At 42.6% G+C, this 20,441-nt stretch overlaps 1 long non-coding RNA gene across 1 annotated transcript in view; it reads left to right on the top strand.

Annotated features, from left to right (window-relative positions):
- LOC308578652 overlaps window positions 1-17,283 on the top strand; it is a 39,112-nt gene extending 21,829 nt beyond the window's left edge. The window contains exons 3-4 of the long non-coding RNA XR_014004066.1: window positions 6,827-6,913; window positions 17,108-17,283. This is a non-coding gene — a long non-coding RNA (uncharacterized lncRNA). The remainder of the gene's footprint in view (window positions 1-6,826; window positions 6,914-17,107) is intronic.
- The last annotated feature ends 3,158 nt before the right edge of the window (window positions 17,284-20,441 follow it).

Here is a 20,441-nt window from a genome sequence, read left to right as displayed (position 1 = left end):
GTGTAGTAGTTTAAACCAGACAGCAGTTAAAAGCATCCTTACACCAGAGACAAGTGGATAGCTCAGTTGGTTAGAGTGTGGTGCTGGTAATGCCAAGGTTGTAGGTTCTATCCCCATATGGGATAGCTGCATATTCCTGCATTGCAAGGAGTTGGAGTAGATGATCCTCAGGGTCCCTTCCAGCTCTACAATTCTATGATGCAAAGTTGTAGAGACATAGACAGAAACTCTGGTGGCTAAGGCTTTTTATAACGCCAAGCCAGTGGACTGAAGAATTGGCCATGGGGTCAGCTGACTGAATTCTTTGTCAGGTTGGCACTGCAGTCTAGATAGTGCCCTTGAACCTCAGAGCTCACTCTACTAGACTTTCAGTGGATACAGTGCTCTGGTGGTGAAGAATGAAAGGCACAGGAGCTTCACTAGTGGGGACCAGGGGTGCCAACTTGAATAAAATATTGGGGGAGGGCAGGTAAGTCCCACCCCACATAATCGATCACATGATACATGATACGATCACACATACTATTTGAATGGCAATGCCCATCAACTTTGAGGGAGATTTTTATACGGGGGGGGGGGCATGAAGGGACCCTGCCCCTAGGAGTTGGCTCCATGGGGGGACCCATGGCTAGAATCTCTCAGGGCCGGTTTCTTCATTGCATTTAGTATATAAGGGCCCCTCACTCCTGTACAAGGATGCATGCATTGTGTGACATGGCAATGGCTGTGCTGGTGTTCTTTTTAAAAATCCTAGTATATGTTTAAGGAATCGGAAACAGGAACTAGCTGTTTATTAGTGCTTGGAATTATTTTAGCCTTTAGTCACATTTATACAATTATTAATGTGGAATAAGTCAAATATAGAATATAAATAATCACCCTGAAGTCCCATATCAGATAATTGTGGTTAAATGTGTTTTAAAAAGATATCAGATACCAAATCCAAAGCTACTGCTAAAAGTTTTATATCATTATGAGTTCTGCTGCCTTCTTTACATTTGATTGCATTTGTTAGCTTCAAAGCAATTTAACAACAGAATAAAATACAAGCAGATAAAATCAATTAAAAGTAAATTTTAAAGCAGCATGCAATATAAAATTCTCATCCAGCAATACAATAAAAAGGATTAGTCCAACCACCACCCCACCAAAAGATGAGCACTAGAGTGGAGACTAGCTTAACTACCAAAGGCCTTGGTAAATAAAAATATATTAACCTGGCACTTAAGAACTGACAGAGGTGATGCCGAGTGTGCTTCTATGAGGAGAGCCTTCCATGGGCAAAGAAAAAGCCCATTATTGTGTAGATCCCCTTCATACCAGCCTCAGCTGAGGCACATGGCTATAGGCTTCTGGTGAAGGTGCCATCACCACGTTTCTCTTTATTTGGCTGATTAACCTTCTATTTCCTTTTAAATGTTTTTGTGAGGGGGGGTGTTATTGGTTTGTTTTTGTTTCTGTTTTTATTATGTATTTCCTGTTCTCATTTTGTACGTTTATGTTGTGAACTGCCTTGTAATCTTTGAATAAAGGGCAGTATACAAATTTAATAAAGAAATAAAATAAGGACCACAGAGTCCAGGCTGCAGATCCTCGAGGTACTGGGGTCATCAGTAACATAAGCCTTTATTGGTCAAACCCTGCACTTTGAACCTAGAAGCTAACAGAGAGTTTTAGCTGGAGCTGACCAAAACTGAAGCATTATTGTGGGGGCAAGCAGTTGCCCTGCAAATCTTAAGCAAGATTGGTATTCATGTTGCCTGGCTTTAGGAGTTTACTTAATTGCTTCCAATGGTCATAAAGACTCCATAAGCCTCCAGTGCTCTCTCATCCATAGGAGAGGAAACTGGATCACGGCCCCTGTTTTCTTACCACTTGGGGAAAGTGGGGGCCACCTTATGATGAGACCTTGAATATTTTACAGATAACTAGCCTTTACAGCAGTGTATTATACCAATGATTTGGAGTGTCCTTTTCACACTGTAATGTCCAAGATTATTAATATTTCAGAGTTCTACACAAACACAACTCCTATAGTGTTCATACCTCAGCTTCCACCCCACTCTCTTCACCTCTCCGGTTCCTCTTTGTTGATATCCCCAGATATCCTCCTTGTCTGATTTATTCCATCAAACTCCCCACTTCTTAGACATTTATAAATATTTTACTGTATAACACAACACTGTGTCAGAAGTTAGCTTCTAAGCAATCTCATTCTGCCATTCAACACAAAACAGCATGAGTGGGTGCTCACTGGCACTGTGGGTTAGGGTGGAATTGTTGTGGATGACTCATCCAAATGCAGTGTTTTGTTCCAGAAACAGCATCACTGCAGTATGTGGCCATGTCTATATAATAGCCCATGTTTTTCCTTGTTGATGCTGCACCAGGTTATCAAAACGTTAGATAATTCCACACCTAATTTGCATGGATAATTGCCAATGAATATGCACACAGACAAAAGTGTTTCTGTAAGCAGAAAGCCTGCAATCTGTAAAAGTGGCTTGATACCGACACAGAAATGCTTAGAGATCACATAGAAAAAAGGAGGGGAGGCTTTTTTCCACGCATGGAAGGATTCCATGCATTTGCTGTGTGGCCACAAATGTGAATCATGCAAAAATGTATGCTGTGTATACCTGCAAGAAGCAAAAGCAAGTTTTACAAACTGAGCTGTGACATTTAGAATCTATACAGGAAAGACAAAACTTTTTAGTTATCTTTATTATGTGTTCAGCTTTGCAGAGGTGACAGTAAGAAATGGATAAGGTACCTGATTAAGTGATTGGCATGGTATCTGATATCCGTAACAACCACTTCCTTAGGAAAATTCATGAAGTCTTTGGTCATCCTTAAACGTAACATGAGCTAAGTTGTCTTTCTAATTTGCATGGTGTTTTTTTTAAGAATGAGGTTTTGTTCTATTTCAGCTATTGTTTCTCTTCAAAGATTGGAAAATTGTAAGGCCCACTGTTCAAAGGTTTCAGATGGCACACAGAATATATACATATGTCCAGGGCATAGTCCAACCACTTTTAAAGTGGTTTTAACAGAATATTTGAGCACTGACTTAAATCTCTTCCATGAGATCAATGGAACTTAAGTACGTTATAACTTTGACTAGTTTGTGCACACAATGAATAATTTATTACAGAGCAGGTTTCATCTCACCATGCTGAAGACTGGCATGGCAATAAACTTTAAACTGGATATTTTACTTAACAACAAAATACATTTCTGGATACAAAAGAAGCAAACAAGAAAAGGGGGGAAGGAACTAAACAGACAGCTCAGGAAAGCCACCTAGCTTTCTGTTCCTAGGTACACTGACCCTTTAGTGGCTTTTCCCTCTAAATGCAGTGGTTGTTAATTAAAAGCTGTTTGACAGACCAAATGTTCCCATCCACAATAATTAAAACCTCAGACACACAAGATATACTCTATGGGGCAAGTTCAAGAGATGGAATTGCTCTAACGAGAGAGCTTTGTTACTACTGTCACAACACTGGAAGACTTCATACAACAGTTGGTTTATTAGAAAGTTGCTGGACACTTTGCAGATCCTTAGAGAAACTGTGTCTTTCTTCTCAGTAGACATGACTGCAAAATGTTCCTACACTGCAATGTTAGGAGGGGCATGAGCGTGAAGCAACCTAACCCCCCAAGAATCGTGTTTTGCATCACTTCCTGAAGTTCAGTAGAATGGGAAAAAATGGTTCCAGGCTGGCATAGAGTTTGAGATATATTAACCCTCTGTAGAACACACTGCATTTTTTGTCCCATTAGCAAGAGTGTTCCATCCCAACTTAACTCCTGTAATACAGGATGAGTTTGCTTTTAAATTCAGCAGTTTCCAAGGGCATTGTAGGTAAAGCATCTTAAAACAGCCTGGTAGCTAATGCAGAAATGTTGTTCCTTCTGAGTTGATGTCTTTCATGATCTGAGCTGCTGTAGTTGGTACCAGCTGTAGCTTCCAAATTGTCTACCTGACTTTTAGAAAACATCTAAAAGCAACTCTGTATCAGGAATTTTTTTTATGTCTAATGTTTTACAAATTTTTTATGTGCTATAAGCCACCCAAAGTGGCTGGGAAACCCAGACAGGTACATGGGGTATAAATAAAACCACCCTCCTCCTCCTCCTCCTCCTCACTACTACTACTACTACTACTACTACTACTACTACTACCACTACTGTCTGTAAGGGTAGTTCCAAATAGCTTGCATTTCAATATTATAGTTATAAGGAAATGAGCACCTATGCATACTCTGTGTCTGAGACTGAAAGCCACTATCTCTGCAGAAATAGAAATGGGCAGGGATTATCTTGAAACAAAAGCTACCTTCTAAAAATCCAGGTGTATCCTAAAGCCTAGAATCACTCCAATGCTTTTGATGAATAGGTTATTACAATACTTAGAGAGATAACAAAGTAGTCTGTTGGCTGAACTGTGTACATTTTCAGAAAATAATGGAATCCTATTGGTGCCCTTTGTCTCCTTGGGCAGATTGTCAAAAATTGACCTCCAGATCAAAGGCATGACCAGAATGGAATTGCTAATTTAGCACTAATGAAATGATGACTGGGTTAGTGTGGGAAAGGGTTTTGATTACATAATTTCTGATGTTGACTAAAAAATCAGGTAAGTGTATGGACAATGTGTACACTATATCTGAAATGATACAAGGTGGAAGGTGTGGACACTTACAGTTGAAATGGTGGTCATGAAGCCCATATGAAAGATGTTTTTTCAGTGAAACTTTAATCCTCAACTACATCCCGATTAACTCCTATCACTAGACTGGAAAGCAACAACAACTCTAAGATAGCTGGAAAAACTGATGGCCAGTACTCCACTCTGTTTCAAAACGAACTTTTTTTTTTAGCCAGAACTCAAACACAAGGTGGGCACATTGAAACTAATCCCATTATCAGCTCTTCCAGAAACGAGAGGGTTTTTTTATGGGTTTTTTAAACTGTGCATCTCTCAATCACATTCAGAGTATGTGCACCAGCTCTGGCATGTCCTTGGCAGTGATGATGTTGGCATTCATACTTCGTGTGTCATTGAGCAACACACAAACTAAGGAACATTTAAATGTTATTGCTTCTGTTTTTTAGAAGTTACTGCATAGGCAAGGACTTTCTGGTGGCCTTCCCATTTAAAACACCCATCTGGTGTTCTTATAAATACAAAGCACTGCAAAGTTCCTTGTATGCTGGAGTCCTTAGGGTCTTTCTGCACTTACCTTTTATAGGGACATAATTGATGGCTTTTGGGGGGATTTGTTCGGCATTCTTCCACATGTTGTTGCCATGATTCATCTGCTGTTCCGGAACAATATACTAAAACCAATAACACCTTTTTCCTTTACTGCAAAAAACCCTCAACATTTGTGAAAGATCTGGAATGCATTGTCAATATTTTCATTTGTGTGGAATGTGCTTTCTATGTGGAAGGGTTGGGAATTGGTAGGTGTGGTTTGGGAGGCGTCTGTTGTACTGTTGCACCTTGACCAGGGCAAGCTGCCAATTTGGGCTGGGTGCTGTTTGGAGGGGAAAATGGCAGGCAGCAATGGGAGTTCTGGGATAAGCCATAGCTCAGACAGACACCTGTAATCCTTCTTGTCTGACCTCTTCTAATCTTCTAGGCTCCCTCAATATTAGAATTCTAGAATCCTATGCATTATATCCCCCCTACAAAGGGCTATCCCCATTTGCATGCTCATAACATTTACTGGCTGGAGCAGGCTTCCTCAACCTTGGCCCTCCAGATGTTTTTGGCCTACAACTCCCATGATCCCTAGCTAGCAGGACCAGTGGTCAGGGATGATGGGAATTGTAGTCTCAAAACATCTGGAGGGCCGAGGTTGAGGAAGCCTGGGCTGGAGGAATGAGAGTATATAAGGGCTATGACTATACTCATGGAGCTTTTCTCAATTTGACTGTGCCCCCTACCATTAGTGTGGAAAGGAGAACCCTCCAGTCACTGTCTCTAGTAACAGTGACATGTGACCAAAGGTGTGGACAGTCAGCTCCAAATGCACTCCTAAAAATGTTGGATCCAGCCAGGGGTGTGGCACTGTTTTCTGGCACCCAGGATGGGGGCGGGTGCTCGTGGGCAGGGGTGGGGTCAGGGCACAGAGGGTGCTCTGTTTTGGACTAGGACCTAAGAGAGTAAAGGTAAAGGGACTCCTGGCCATTAGGTCCAGTCGTGGCTAACTCTGGGGTTGCGGCGCTCATCTCGCTTTATTGGCCGAGGGAGCTGGCGTACAGCTTCCGGGTCATGTGGCCAGCATGACTAAGCCTCTTCTGGCAAACCAGAGCAGCGCACGGAAACGCTGTTTACCTTCCCACCGGAGTGGTGCCTATTTATCTACTTGCATTTTGACGTGCTTTCGAACTGCTAGGTTGGCAGGAGCAGGGACTGAGCAACAGGAGCTCACCCCGTCGCGGAGATTCGAACTGCCAACCTTCTGATCAGCAAGTCCTAGGCTCTGTGGTTTAACCCACAGCGCCACCCGCATCCTTAGGACCTGAGAGAGATCAAGGTTCAAATCCCCCCTCAGCCATGCAGCTCATTGAGTGACCTTGGGACAATCTCCATCTCTCAGCCTAACCTACCTCACATAATTGTTGTGAGTACAAAATGGGAGAGGGAAAGGTGCTGTTTACACCACCTTGAGAAGCTTGGAGGAAAGATGGGATATAAACATAAAAGTATAAATGTAAGTTCAAACCTCTCTTGGGGTGTGTGCAGAATTAGTTGCACAGTTTATCTAGGCCCTTGGCTTCATCACACAGGATCCTTGTCATTTCATTCTAGGTGTTATGTCAGGCAAGAGGAAACCTGAGATTTGAGCCATGCTTCAAGTTTGAACCGTGACTAATAACTTCTATTTAGAGCCGGAAGGTAACAAAGAGCAGATCACTTCTGACAGTACATTTCCATGCTCAACGTTTTCAAACCACGTGTAGCAAAAGGGCTATTAAATATTGACAAGATTACTCTTTGTCATGTATGAATGAGCATCATACTAGGAAGAATATAAACATCTGCCATAATGTCTATCCAATAGCCACATTTGTACGATTGTCGATTTTTATGGTTAATGAAGCTGTGAAAGATGGGTATGGACATGCAGTCTTCCCTGACCCCTTCATCCCTTCTGTTGCATGGTTTGAGAACTCAGGTTTAATGCAAGTCAAGATTATTGTGCCAAAGTAAAACAGGAGATGGGGAGGAAAGAGGTGAGAGGAGAATATGCATCCACAGCACTTGTCCATGATAGGGATCAGACAAATGCAGCAACTGAGTCCTACTGGCCCCCACCTGTGTCTTACCTAGGGGCTCATGGTCAGAATATTATAACTATGCATTAATCACGCAATTTTCTATGACTGATTTTCAACCTTCATGGAAGAGTTCCATTGCCTTGGAACGCAAGAGGAGCTCCATTGGTTCAGACCAAAGGCCCATCTAGCCCAGCATCCAATTCTCAAAGTCACCAGTCAAATGCCTTTGGGAAACCCACAAGCAGGACAACAAGCACAACTGCAGTCTGAATTATTTAGCAGCATTTTGAATTAGTAACATAGGATGGCTGTCATGGGAAACTCTTGAGGAAGATACCAGTGACTGTTGCAGAATAATCGCAATGCTACATAAGAACACACATACTTTTCAAAACACCAGCAGAAGCATCAAGGCCAGTGCATGAATTTTGCCTCATATTACTTCACATGGCATTCATGTTCAATGGGTCATAATGCAGTTCCCTATGCAGACCTTCTGTGTTTTTGGTTTAGCTGCTTGTAAGCATCTTTAGACTCACATGGTGAGCAGCTGTTCTTGAATGGCTCCTACTAGGACATAATGGCAACCTGCTCATGGACCAATTCAAAGAAGCTTCTGTTTCGCAGCTGCTATAAATGCTTTGACTCTAAAACAGCCTTCATAGGCGGGTCAGGCATAATATTTCAGCACTCGCCCCCATTGCTCTGTACCTAATCACCACCACCCTATACAGAATTCCTGTCCTCTGGCGCATCAGTCATATACTGGTATCAAGGTAGTGCAGCCTAGTGGCTAAGCAACTCAGCTGCAAATCAGGTGGTTCCTGGTACAAATCTCAGTTCTGCCAACTCACTAGTTGACCTTTTCCCTATGGAGCAAAGTCATTCTCTTTGAGTCTCAGTCTCCCCTTCTGCAGTATGGGGAATAATAATACTGATTTACCATACAGGTTGTTGTAAGAATTATGAGTATATAATGTGTACGAAGTGCTCTGACCATCTAAATGTGCCATACAAGTGTTAAAATGTTATTTCCAAATTAAGATACATACATACATATATATATATATATATATATATATATATATATATATATATATATATATATATATATTTATGCAGATTCTGTAATATAAAATGAGCACTGGTTTGGTTTTGGTTTTTACTTGTAGTGTTTAGAATTCACTGCTGTGAGAGATGGATTTGGCTGTGAGAGATGGATTTGGGTTTTAAAAAATATTTTTTATCCAGCATTCTAGGGAATATTACTCATTTGCCTGAGTGGTCAGTGTATTATTCTTCATTTCTGTGATTCATTACCTTGGCCCTGCTACAACAACAACAACAGAAACCCAAACCTTGTGATTTCATAGCGTATCTTCCTTTTTCTAGCCCTACTCAGCTCTTCCATAGTTCTTAAAGTTGGTTCCTGGCTTGAAGTTTACAGGGCTTTTTGCTATTTTTAGGATATGGAATTAAAAGAGCGACTAAAGCTCTCATGCTGTCAATCTCCTGGGAGTCAAGGCAGGGTTGTTTACTACAGGATATTATTCTAGGGCTTTGTCCAGTCCACTTTTAGATGACACAGTTGATAAGGCTTCTGTTTCTTCTCTTGGGAGAACTAAGAACTCACTCCAGGCATCTTCAGAGGAACTTCTCTTATATCAGTCTAGGAAAATGGGCTTTGAGACTGTTTTGTTACAGCTGCTGAGTATCATTGCCTCTTCTTATATGTTATAAAGCCATCTTTTCTACCAGAATCTTCCAGGGAGGCCGCTTGGCACTGCAAGCTGTTCAGAGGAGATGATTCTGGGACAAAATAAGTGAGGCCCTCATCCTCTTTTGTGTGTGTGCTTTAATTCCGTTTCTATTTTAGGAGTTGCTCTTTACTACAGTAATCAGCCCAAAAGAGCTGTCGCCCCTCCGCTCTTGCATCAGCTCCACACGCCTGCTAGATCATAGCCTTGCATGTTCTGTGATTCCAGGAATTTTCACAATCTTTGGCAGCCTCTGGAGACATTCAATATTTTCACAGGATTAGGGTATATAGGGTATATAGACAAGCATCTTTTGACTACACAATGCACTAGCAGTCAGCAGCTAAAGCAGGGCAGGCACCAGACTTTGGGAAACCTTTGGCACAGTGCTGATTACGAGCCCCCAACACATACATCCCAACTAGGGGCAGGACCCAGTTCTGATTAGGGTGGCTGCAGTGGCAGCTGCCATGTACTTTCTCTGCTGCCACCACTGCTGAACACTGGGCCCCTGAATACATTTCAGCCGTGGCAGGTGGCAGCTCTTTTGAATAGGAACCCATGGTTGGCTCCCATCCATAGTGCCACCCACCATTATGAATTACTCAAAATGCAGTGCACCAGCCCATATAGCTACCTGGAAATCAATGCATTTCATAGATCTATGGTCTGAGACATTACAGTTTGGGTAAGTTAAAATGGCAGGCAGCCCCCACAGATGGGAGCTCAGTTTGGTTCCCATTCAAAAGCAGCACTGCCATTTCCCACTCAAAAGCATCTGTGGGTGGTGATGTGATCAGGCTGGTGAGGTCCTGGGTCCTTAACCAGGGCCCAACCTGGCCAACTGCTGGCACCAGGGAGAAATAAAAGTGCTAGATTAGTGATGTTCCTTACACATCCCCAGAGCAAAAGTATTTATTGCAAATGAAAGAAGCAACCTCCCAATTTGGCCTACCCACTAGCTGCCAGAATGATACACAGAGTATAAACTCAACACTCAACACTACTTCTATTTTACAGCAGAAAATAATCTGAAAGTAAGCGGATTTGATTGATGTTAAAACTGATATTTTAAAAACAAATCTTAAAATTAGTCTTGAAATTAGAAATCCACCATAAGGTGGTGGATACTGGGGAGCAGTGGTCACTCTTGCCTAGGCGCAGTTACTCCTGCCTGCTCCCATCTTCCTGAGTTGAGTCCCTGGGAGGGGCAGTGCTTTCTTGCTGCTGGACTAGATGAGCTGGTGGTCTTTCCTAGTTGTCTCCTCCCAGCTCATCACAGGCAGTGCTGCTGGGAAAAGCCCTTGACTGAATGAGCAAGCAGAGAGGCAGCTAGAACAGGCCATGCCCTCCTGCAGGCATCACAACCGTGTCTCTGTTCCCATGACGTGTGCTGTCCCTGCTGCACTGCAGCAGTTGTTTGAGCAAGCAGGTGCCAGGCTGAGCGGTGAGTGAGCAAGGAATGTGGTATTGGAGGACAGAGCTGTGTGTGCCATGTGGCTGGCGACTGCCCCTGAAACTGACTTGCACCATTAAGTTAGGCTTCTGCCCACAGGCACAATGGAGGCTGCTGTCCTGACACTTGCCACAGGCAAAGTTTTGGTTTCCCTTTTGAGCCTCATATTCCCAATATTAAGTTCAATTCTCCCATAGTTCCACTTCAGTTTGTGGTTTTATTTCAATTAACAAGAATTCATCAGCATTTTAGTGTGAATGTCTCCTAAACTACCCATTTTTCTGTGCAGTGTTGCTAGTATACTCATTTCTGCAAAGCACTTTCCTCTTATATGATACAACTGGTATTTTCTCCCCACTAATGCATGCATTTGTATACACACTTTGTTGTTGTTGTTTAGCCGTTTAGTCATGTCCGATTCTTCGTGACACCATGGACCAGAGCACGCCAGGCACTTCTGTCTTCCACTGCCTCCCACAGTTTGGTCAAACTCATGCTGGTAGCTTCGAGAACACTATCCAACCATCTCGTCCTCTGTCGTCCCCTTCTCCTTGTGCCCTCCATCTTTCCCAACATCAGGGTCTTTTCCAGGGAGTCTTCTCTTCTCATGAGGTGGCCAAAGTATTGGAGCCTCAGCTTCACGATCTGTCCTTCCAGTGAGCACTCAGGGCTGATTTCCTTCAGAATGGAGAGGTTTGATCTTCTTGCAGTCCATGGGACTCTCAAGAGTCTCCTCCAGCACCATAATTCAAAAGCATCAATTCTTCGGCGATCAGCCTTCTTTATGGTCCAGCTCTCACTTCCATACATCACTACTGGGAAAACCATAGCTTTTACTATACGGACCTTTGTTGGCAAGGTGATGTCTCTACTTTTACACACTTTACCCCAGTATATTCATTTTTGTACATATTAGTTGACTGGAGAACTGCACTGCAAAATTCAAAGAACTGCAAATTTCAAAGGGTGGTTGATTTCAGTTCCCATATTTTTTTGGAAACTGGTGAATTTGGTATGTTTGCCTTTGAATGTGAAAAGAGACTGATTTGTCCCCTATCCCTACCTATCCCCATTGTTGAAGTAAGATTCAGCTGGTTGGTGTCATCTTGTCTTTTGCCTCAGGCCACAAAATGTCTTGGGCCAGCCCTGATTGTTCTAAAGGAAACAAAACAATCTCAATGCTCACTTACTAGTGCCAGTGAAGAACAACGAGTAGCCGTAACTGGAAGCTTGATGATATAGGGTAGGATAGGATTTCCGACTTTTTGAGAAGATTAGTACTTTTGATTTAGATTGATTTATAGTGAGGGAATTTGTTTTACAGTATGAAACAAAGAATTTTAATGCTCTCCTAAGGCCAATTCTTGAGGAGGATAAAATCACAGCATCATCAGCATAGAGTAATAGTGGGCAACGATAGTTTGCGAGGCGGGGGGCATGGGTGATTTCCTGAGATTCAGCCAATGGTATCCTCATGTCACTAATGAATAAATTGAAAAGAAAAGGAGCTAGGATACATCCTTGCCGGACTCCTCTGCTGATGGGCACAGTGTTTGTGAGATTGCCGGCTGGGGTTATTCTCACCCTAGCAGCCGACCCCTCATGCAGCTAAATTATTAACCATAAAAGTCTTCTATCAATTCCCCATCAGGTCAGCTTTTCCCAGAGCAACCTTCTGGGGATGCTGTCAAATGCAGCCTTAAGGTCGATAAAAGCCGCACAAAGTTGGCCCCGGTTTGAAGAGGAGTATTTCCGGGCTAGATGGTGCAAGACTAAAACATGGTCCGTAGTTGACTGGTTCGGTCTGAATCCTGCTTGCTCGGGGCCTATCAGTTTCTTTTCTTCAGCCCATTGGGTAAGTCTATTCAGCAGAAAACGTGCGTATATCTTTCCAGCTATTGACAGTAAACTAATATTCCTATAATTCTCCGGATCGTCTGGGGAGCCTTTTTTATATATTGGAATTATAATAGCGTCCTTCCATATTTTTGGCACCCGATATAGGGTAGGCCTTCTCTGTACTCCTGAAAATGTAGAGAAATGGTGCCAGACCAGAGTCCTTAGCTGGGCCTGCTGAAGACCTCCTTCTTTCAACAAGCATTTTAAGTAAAGATCTTTCCCAGACTGCATCTGTACTGGAATGGTTTTTTAAATGGTTTTATTGTTTGTGTATCTGCTGCCCTTGACTTCTTTGGGAGAAAGGGCAGGATATAAATCTAATGATTAGTAATAATTATTTACTACTACACTACTACTACTACTACTACTACTACTACTACTACTACTATTTTTCTCTGTGCTCCTGTTAATCTCAGCTCTAAAGTAGAGGAGGCATCAATAAGATAACCTTCTGATGACCTCAGTGGGTGAGAAGGCTCATAGGGAAGAGGCTGTTTCCTCAGTTATACCAGGCTGAGTGTCTAAAGAACCACCAGCACCTTGAACCATGCCCAGAAGCAAAACAGAAACCAGTCCAAATGGATGTGAGAAGTGGTGTTATATGCCCTCTCAGCACCTGTCAAAAGATGAACTGCTGCTTTCTGTGCCAGATGCAGTTGTTGAATCTACTCTCTTCCAAACTGGTCTGCTCTGCATTATTTCACTTCTGTGCTGTTCACATTTTCTGCAGATATCACCAGTCCTGATTTTCACCTCCTGTTTTGCCTATCTTTCGTGAAGGCTGAGAAACTACCTTATTTCCCCAGAGAAGCAGCAGAAAGCAAAAGCCAAGCCTGTAAGCTACAGGTGGGATGGAAGGCCAGCCGGGGGCAGATGGGGTGTTTGTGGAGGTGAAGAGTAGCAATTCCCATCCATATAAGATTCTTTAAGTGAGGCCTGTCTAACTTGTGACACTATAAGTGAAACGTGGCCATGTAATTTAGCCTGCCAGGTGCTTGATATAAAACCCCTGTTTTGAACTCCCAAACTAGCAGACAAAAATGGAATGTGGAGTCTTCAGTGGGCCAATTTCCATAGCTGCGCTTGGCTTGGTGGTTGTGCAGACTTGCATTAGATGTTTTGCTGAAGCTCCCAGGACGATGCTGTGCTTCAATGCAGCAGTTCACAGGGTCCAGATAAGGGGATCACCAGGGCTCAGCACCAGCAGGTGTCCTTGGCAGGACTGTGCATTCCTCTTGCATGGCACAGATGTGCCACTCTGCCCTTGCATTGCTCTGGCAAGGGAGGGAGGGAGCACAGGCAGCCTCCTTGCCTACATTCCTGGGCAAAATCAAGTGAAGCCTTTTTGTTCCAGAGTGCCTCCATAGCATATCCATAACCGAAAGTGTGGGAACAGATAAGAGTTTCCTGGAGCCAGACAGCATGGCCTGTTTTCTTATTTGTATGACTGTGCATCAGATGCAATGGTGCAAAGAACTCCATGTATGCAACATGCTGGGCTATAAGAACAAAGAGTTGTGTCCAGTGCTTCTGCTTTGTTTGCGAAGCTGACTTCAGGCTCATCCACACTTCCCTTTGTCCCATGATTTCTTCCATTTAGTGTGTGACATCTAGGCATGGATCCAATAGGTGTTTCTTTCATCCTGCCATTCCCCCCCCCCCCAGGAAAGCCTAGAAGTTACCAATCAAATGGAAGTGTGGGCGAGCCATTCGTCTCCTGCAGCAGGACTTTCCTTTCCTCTCCCCTGCAGCCCCATATGCACCCTCAGCATCTACTTCAGAGGGTTGGGGAACCCTCTGGAGTATATTTTTGGTGTGTACAGGAAGAGGAGAGGAGAGGTCCACCTGTGCTGCATTGGATACAGCCCAAAGTCCCAGATGGCAGCAGTATTACCATTTAGTAGCAGCAGCAAAGTACATGAACTTCTAAACATGCTTACAGTCAGACTTCTTAGCTGATGGTGCCAAGGAACAATAACTGGGGAAGAAATGAGGGTGCTGTGGTTATGAATTTGTGATTGAATTCATTGGTTCTTCTTTCTGGAGTTTGCTGTGCAAAAGAACTGCTCTGGAAATCAACAGGTGCTGGATTGTTTAGCAGAAGCTCAGAATGCATTCAACATTAATTTGTGGCCGGACATGAGCAAATGATCAAGGACTAGGGGTGTTTCTAAATGGAGGCTTAATGTCACATGCTGGTTGTTCAGATATCACAAATGGTTCATTGGCAGCAGCTGTTTTTTTTTTTTAAATTAACAGATTTCTTCTTGAGAGGGTAAACCCAGTTTAAATGCGACGGGGTGGGACAGGAGACTGACAGCCATTTTTATGCACCTGACATTGTGTGTAGACTGCAGAAATCTTGCATGCATAAGCATACTTTATTTTTCATTTTAATAACTTATATGCCTCTTAATGTAACAAAATCTCCAAGTGGTGCACCCATCCAGAAGCACCCTGGAAGCATTTTAAATTGGGAGCATTTGGGATTAGGAACTCCACACTGAATGCAGCTTCAGGCAGCCTGTAACAAGAAACAGCAGTAACTTGAGAACTATTATCTGTCTTCCAGTCTCTAGCCTTTATTCACTCCCCCATCCCCAAATATCACATTATCTCTAAATTAAATTGTAAGGCAAAGCTGTGCATGCATCCACATCTAGATAGCTTGTAAATCTATAGTCTGGTTCAGGTTATTTGCTTGTACTTCTTTGATGCCAAATTCATGCTGGGCTTTAGAAAGATTTAGCACTGGCTTGGATCCAAACATCCTACTGCACAAGTAAAAGGCACTTCTTGCTGATGCATATGTGACTGTGTATTAGCAATTCCCTCCCTCCCCCAATGTTCACAAGAGCGTTGATATCCTGCCCTTCCATTGTAAAAAGCAATGCTGTTTGTTGCTTGCACCTTATTAAAAAACAAAACAAAAACAAGGCACCTGAATGTTTCAATGTACATTAAGTGCCCATTGGTTTGTAAATTTCATGTATATATAACTGATCAGATGGTCATCCAAAAGAGTTGTAATAGAGACATGACAAACAAGTGAGTTTCAATAATAAATTTGAGTGGGAAAATAGTAATTCAGTTTTGAACAGCATCAAGAGCAGAATTCACTTCCAGCTTTTCCACCCACAGGCTTTTCAATTACTTTTCTCTCTCACAGACATGCACAGAATCTTCTGCTACATCTCCACATGAATTTCTTATGCTTCCTTCACAGCTTGTTGGCATTACTGTTGAAGATTCTTGTTGACAACCAGCTTGACCCTCACTATAGGACTTGGGTATTCATGTTCAGAGGGTTCCCTGACTTTCTAGAGCCAGTTTGCAGATTTGAGAGGGCAACAGATGGAGGAAAACTAGGAAACAAGCAATTCCTTCTGTGCAAGTGGAAGTGGGTGGAACAGAGGGGAGCTGGGGGGGGGTTGCTTGCACAGCAGGAACTTTGGACCCAAGCCAGTGTCTTGATGATGCTCACAACAAAAGAAAACCACGTAAGAGAAGCATCTTTCAAGAATGTACAATGTTCTCCTGAAGTGGGAACCCAAATATAACAGCTCTAGATTGGTGTCAGATCACTGGCATATGAAGGTGAAGTGAAAATGTGAAAGTAACCCATCTATTTTCACCTCCCAGAGCCAAATTGCTTAAAACAGTAGGAGAGGCACAGAATTGTCAGGGCTTTAACGAGAGGCCATTCTGGACTGCTTCAGCCATTGCCAGTTTCCTACATGGAATTTTCCTTCCATACAGGAAAAGGCTAATCCCAGTTCACCCATGATACTCACTAGGTGACCTTGGGCCAACCACAACTTCTTAGCCTAACCTACTTCACAGGGCTGAAAATAAGATGGGATAACCCAACGTATGGCATCGTAAGCTTCTTGGAGAAAGAACGTGATGCAAAGATAATAGGAACGGGTGTAATGAAAAAGAGGGGATATTGCAGAAAACTGATGCCTACCAATTGGATATATCATGTTTTGCTACATGAAACATCCTGTAAAGCCATGACACTAGTTGCAGCTCTCCTATGCTTCGACATATAGTGGAATTGATGCATTATCTTGTGTGGCAGTCTACTTGTAGACCCAGACTTTTTTATAGGCGGAAATTAAAAAAGCCTTGAAAGAGGATTAGTCAAATTCATAGAGAGTAAGGATATCAGTGGCTACAAGACATGAAGGCCATTCTCAGCTTCCACAGTCAGATGCAGTAATGTTTCTGAATACCAGTTGCTAGAAAACCCAGGAGAGGAGAGGGCTCTTGTTCTCGGATCCTGCTTGTGGGTTTCCCATGGGCATCTTGTTGGTCACTGCGAGAACAGGATGCTGGACTAGATGAGCCATTGGCCTGATCCAGCAGGCACTTCATATGTTCTTATGAAATGCTTCTCCTTTTGAACAATTCATCCTTTCCAAAACAGACCCAAGGAACTGCTGGAGACATAAATCCCTGTACAACCTAGAGAGCAGAACTTTATTTTCTTCCCTGATTAACACCCAGATTGGTTTTATGTACAGCTGTTGCTTTAAAAAGAAATCAAACATTTCATGTTGTTGATAGTCTGAATAAATCCATATCCAATGAGCAGTAAATAAATTATGAAGCAGAATTAGCTTCCCAAAGATCTTTGGTGTAAATAAAGTGAGATGGTTTAATCAAACAATGATCTAAGATTTTAATACTCTAGGTTTCCACCACCAGCAGATGTAACAACAACAATATATTTTTTCCTAAAACATCCGTTCACCAGAGAGTCCAGCTATTCAGACAGCTGTTATGAGAGCATAAACAGTACTTTTGTAAAATTCAGCAACTTTATGTGCAAACAATCAAAATTGTATAAATGACTAGTTAATTAGGCAGCAAGGCACAATAAAAGAACATTTATTATGGTGTGTTCCCTTGAATTTTTGTGTAACATAAAACTTAAGAACAACCTTGTCCAGCCTCCTGTTCTCTCAGTGGCCAACCAGAAGCCTATGAGAAGCCTGCAAGCAGGACCTGAGTCCAGCACCCCCCCCCCAAATGTTGTTACTTTTCCTCCTAGGGGAGTTGCTCCAGTCCCTGGATTGTTTTGGGTGCCTTTTTCAGCAGCTTTTTAAATTCGACAATATTGTTTTTGAGGTGCACCAACTTCAGAAGGTATTTTCACAACTGACATTAAGTACCTATTTTATTCTTCTACATGCCACTTATGAATACTTTATTATGGATGTGGTATAGAAAATCACTCATTTTTAAAACGAACATATATTCTAGTCAATGTAGGGTTTTATTTCTTGGGACAACTTGGATCCTCTTTGCAGAGAAATAATACAGCACGTATCCTCTACTTCAGAGATGGAGGATTTCCCCCTGCATTCCCTCCAGAGAAAGTGGTTGGTGGGGTGGAACCAAAGGCCATAATCCCTATTCTCTCACATATACACACCCCATTTTCACATGCATTAAAATGAGACTACCTTAAAAGTGACTGAACTTGATAAAATTCACCTTTGCACCTCCTCTGGTGTTTGGCTCTGCACTTTAATTCCATGCCATTTCAGACACTCCATTTGAGCCTGTGCACACGTACATGACCACAGGGAGAAAGGTCAGTGGATGAATGGGGTCATTGTGCATGACATTCCATCTTTGAGTTTATGGCTGCTGGGGAAAGTGTACAGCTCATTTTGCACTGATCTTTCTCCATATGATTATAGTACCTGGCCTATACAGTGGAATCTCAGTTGTTGAACATAATCCATTCCAGAAAACCGTTCGACTTCTGAAACTTTCAACAACCAAGGCACAATTGCCAGTCAGCAATTGCAATGGAGAAAATGGAGTAATCCACCTTGGAAGCCATTCAACTTCCGAGGCGCATTCTAAAATGGAAGCATTCACTTCGGGGTTGTTGGTGTTCAAAAGCCAAAACATTTGACTTCTGAAGCGTTCGACAACCGAGGTTCCACTGTATTTTGGAAGTCAACTTAAAAAAAATGGGGGGGGGGGGCAATTGAGTTCCTACAACATTTACTCTTCCTAGTCTCGGTACAATCTGTTGTACCGTCAGACAAAAGCTACCTTAAAGGAAAATGTTTTTCCTAATAGCACATCTTACACACTGAGACTCATATTATTTGTATAACATTACCCCACTGTGGGTCTATATCTGTGGAACAGCTAAAGGGGAGAGAGCTAATGAGCTGGCATCAGTCAGAACTTCCAGCTGAATCATCTAACTTGCCCCAAAAATTGTTCACATCTTGCTGGGGCCTGAGAAATAATTTCCCATGAAGAACCAATCTTAGCTTGCGAGAGCCCCAGCTCCAAATGACTTCTGTTAAGTAATGCAGTGCAGCCACTGACCAAGGGCTTATCCAAATGATCAGTTCAAAACATGCTCTCAACAACAGCTGTGTAGGCTTTTCAGGATAGCCCTGCAAGCCATAATTCACAGTCAAGGGGCAGTATCCAGCCCTATGTATAGCAGATGTGGAGTCAGCTTGCTACAGTGGTGATAGCCATGCTATTTCACAGATACACACACACCAGATATTTGGCAGTCGATGAAAGGGAGAAAACTTACTTTCCAAAGTGGGAACTAGAAGGCAGGATCTCATCCCAGCCAGGAAATCCTGCCTTGAGAGTAGTATGCTTCTGCATAAATAAAAATACATAGAGCAATACAGATGAAGATTATGAACCTGACAAAAGACTTCGTTTTCACTTTGCTGTGAAATTGGTCAATTTTAGCTCCTGTACAAGTCTGGTGTCATGGGGAAGTTTGGGATTTGGAAGTTGCCTTATTTGTTATCAGTTACATCATGGTGCTGTCCAAAAGGTGTCCATGACACTGGAGCAATCATTCCACATTGCAGTGATCCTACTTTCTAGGAGAGAATTGCATTGTCCCAGTAACAAAATATTTTGCTGTTTGCAGCATGCAGAGGATGGTGGACTTGGGATGGGGAAGGAATCATTGAAAGGCAAAAACTTCATTGAAAAAAGACATCAGAATGTCATACAACACATGAGCGACAGTTGTGCATTTGTTTCACTTTAATTATGTATTTGTAAAGGTCCTGAGTGGCTAAGCCTCAGTGCTTCTTGGTAAATCAGGTACAGGATAAACTGCCCAGACAAGGAGTACTGCAATTGCTGTGGTTCTCTTGCACTGACTCAAGAGACTGGAATTGAACTTACATTATTGGGCCAAGTAAATGTCTTAATTCTGAGGCCCTCCAGATTGCTGGACTGTTGTTGTTTTGCAGATGTATTCTGCAACATGCCATTGATGCAAGCATAGTGTATGAGTGGTGGATTTATGCTGGAGTATCCACAAATTTATTTAGTTGTTCTGTGATGCTTCGCTGATGTTATTGCACCATTGCTGTCTGGAAGGGTATAGCACAACAATAACAGAACAACACAAAAACAGAAACCAGAACTTTTGTGGTATGAAAAGTTACATGATTTCAGCAGGAAGCTATGGGACAAAGCAAATCAGTATGTCTGTCCTGAAACTTTTGCAGATGCAACACTGTTGAAAGAAGGATCACGTATAACCACCCCAATGCCATTAGAAGCACAAATCCTCATAAAAAGGATGCAGAGAGAGGCCCTCAGCTTCCACTGGATGAGTCTTTCAGCTCACTGGGTAGTATCTCATGGTGTCAACCCACTTCCGGGAAGAATCCATCATCAGAATTGAAAGCAGAATTAAAATAGTTGGCGATACCTCCTGCTTCCTCCAGTCAATTTTGGATCTGTTCCATTGGGTCTCCCAGTCCTGTGAAACTGATTTAGGAAATGCACTTGTGGCTTCAGTGGATAGGGAAAATTGCCAAAAATTGCTTTCCTTCCTCTCTGCTATGGGATCCCTTTCTTTCATCACATGGACACCACTGTCTTCTCTCAGGTCTCCAGCCTGTCCCGGTCTCCAAATACTATTTCTGAGCTTGCTTTAATCTCTCTGGTGCCACTAATGCTTCTCCCTTACACCGCAAAATTTATAATATTAGTGTGAGTTTGGAGGA

Source organism: Podarcis bocagei (assembly GCF_964188305.1).
Source record: "Podarcis bocagei genome assembly, chromosome: 2".
In the NCBI taxonomy this organism is placed as follows: domain Eukaryota; kingdom Metazoa; phylum Chordata; class Lepidosauria; order Squamata; family Lacertidae; genus Podarcis; species Podarcis bocagei.
This window is presented reverse-complemented; position numbering and strand designations above follow the sequence as displayed.